Genomic DNA, 2,894 nt, shown 5'->3' with positions numbered 1-2,894 from the left:
GTATTTACACCTTAAATTGGCCACAAAAACTCAAGGTAATAAAAACTCTCTTTTGGGTGTTTTTACGGTGTAAAAAAAAGAGTATTCTAAATTTACACCCTTTTAACACATTTTCAACACTTCGATTTCTTAGAGTGTAGGCTCCAGATTTTTCGCTTTTTTCATGGAAGTCTTTGAGCAATGTTAGTCATTCCTAGTGCTACAATCAATAAAATTCTGATACCATAAACTGTTAATTCCTACCGTTAATCAAGTTAATGCTGTAGAGTCCATTGTTAACATCCAAAGCAAATAATGTGTCGTTGTAAATTCGAAGGCCTGCAAACCTTCTTGGTTTTCTCGCTCCTGCTATATAATAAATTCATTTAGGAATAGCAAAATGTGATCGCAATGTACCATAAGATTATAAGATATGTTTTAGTAGTCCGGTGTTAGTGGGGGGGAGTCCGATTATCGTAACGGAACTAGCCATTAGCGGAATGAGGAGAGAACATGTTCTCCAATGTTCGATTCATAGGGACTAACCATACAAACCAGTCTGTATAACATATGATTGTGGATATTTGCGTGAACGTCGCATAAGGTCGAATTATATGTTAAATAATTACTCTTCGGGTATCTGACTTGTCTCACCCGCCTATTGATATTTGAAAAGTATTTCTTGCTGTCCTCACCGATGACCTAAAACGTCGATTATAAACATTGGAGCTCAAACTAGGATTCCTTACATTTAAAAAATTGCCACCCGTTTACTAAATCCAACTAAAACTATAGAAACAACTCCCGTATAGTCTATTGAATAATAATCCTTGGGAGTGTAGGACTGGTAGTTCATTTAAATACTTTATGAAGATACTGTAAATAAAATCATACGTATATCAGGAAGAGTCGTGAAACTATCTCCACTCTTAAGAAATTTAATGATTTTTCCATTTTTAATTCCGGTGTACAAGTATTCTATGAAAAAAATCAAAAGTTAGACACTCTATGAATGATCTAGACAAACACTAAATTATATTATAGGCAAATAGAATTAACCTTAATTGAGCCTGTAAAGAGAAACGTAGAAGACACGTGATTCAGGTTCATTCTGAGCTAACCAAAATTATATTTACTGCCAACTTTCTTAACGAGGACGAAGACAAACTGAAATTCAGTTACCACATTTGCAGTACGAATTCTATGATCACCAAGGAGCCTTAATAATTCTTTCGACCCGAGTGCCTCTAAATTATTACTACTTTCAATCAAGGAAAATACGTATCGGGCTCTACGGAAAGCTCATATCCTATGCAGTAACTCAATTTCTATAATTTCCAATTGCCTTTGGTAATATTAGGATAGTGCTGATACAGAATTTAGAGCTGTTATTATTAGAATACCTCCATAAGTAACGATGCATTCTGGCCCCGCGATTTGGTCTTCGAACAATATTTGGGCATCACCTGATCTTACTCTTTTAAATATGGTCTTTTCAACCGGAACCCGGTCATTCCTGCAATAAAAGAGAACATTTAGATTTTCTAAAATTTTTAAAAAGAAGATATGAAAAATTTAAAATATTTCTTCAACGAAAATTGTTTAGATCATGTTGTTGATGATTTTAAGACCATGCAAATTTCAGGTTGCTATTTCTTCCGATAACATAAATTATAAAACACTGCTTGAAGATTTACTTGGTTTTTCGAAAGAGCATATAAAAATGAATATTTGAAATTGAAACTACATGCCAAACTATACAATATCAGGGATAGATGTAATTTCAGAAGCCGGAATATAGAACGGTTAGTATTTACTACAGTCCGACTCATAGCCCAGTATAGAGCCCCTCCCCTCAATACGTAACGAAAATTTTAAATTATCTTATTGGCTGACTTAAACTACGTTTTGATGACGTTGCTGACGGGGACGGCCCCCCCTGTCGCTATGACCAGCCTCATCTTTCATACCCAATGTCCCGGGAAGGGGTTTCCGCGACTTTGACGCGCGCCCAGATTACTCAGTTCTCCATTCCTACTTCTAAAATGACATCTATCCTTGTTTATTTGAATGAGCATATAAAAATGAATATTTGAAATTGGAATTCCATGTCAATCTATACAATATTAAAGAACATACAACGAATTGAAAAATTTCCTTCAATATATATTCATCATTTTATATGGTGCCTTTCAAATTATATAAAATTAAATGATTGTTCGAAGCTTAATTTAAATTATATTGGAGGGTTTCCTTACCTTTGCTCCCTTCGAAAGTCAAAGGCGAGTACGGTAGAAATGAGTGAACATATCCAGATAATATGATATATGAGTGAACATGTCCAGATAGTCATTTTATTTCAATAAACTTCAAATAAATCACTATTTCCTAAAGGTAAAATATCCCGATTAAACAAATATGCAATGGGATAATTTCGTTATCTACAGTATATTTTTCGCATATAGTCGACTAACGAAGAGAGTTCATTCTCATTTGCGTCCTATTTATCTGCCTCGTCAACAATTTTTCCACCTATGCTTTTGGAAATTTGTGAGGTAGCTTACATTTACATTCTAAGCCTAGTTTTTGTAGGCATATGTTTCAATGAAAGAGTACGTCTACCTATGCTGCGCAAACCGAGTGTGGCATAGATGTGATGGGTCCACTTAACTTTGCATTGAAACGTCACTTAATTAATGCTAATCAGGTATTGGATATACTCATGAAAAATAACTATAAAAGGAGCTAATTTACCTTATCTTAACTAAGGAACATAACTATAATTAGTAGAGACGATTAATGAACTACGTGAATGGATTTGTGTTCTAGTAATCCAGATTGATATTTATAAAATTTGTTAGAAGTTTAAGAATTTGATAAGGCAAAGAGAGAAGTAATATAACCTTTCGGTTATA

The sequence above is a fragment of the Phalangium opilio genome, unplaced genomic scaffold (genome assembly GCF_054372755.1).
Source record: "Phalangium opilio isolate 3A_F unplaced genomic scaffold, DU_Popi_V2 ptg000042l_1, whole genome shotgun sequence".
NCBI classification, from domain to species: Eukaryota; Metazoa; Arthropoda; class Arachnida; order Opiliones; family Phalangiidae; genus Phalangium; species Phalangium opilio.
Note: the sequence above shows the minus strand (reverse complement) of the source record.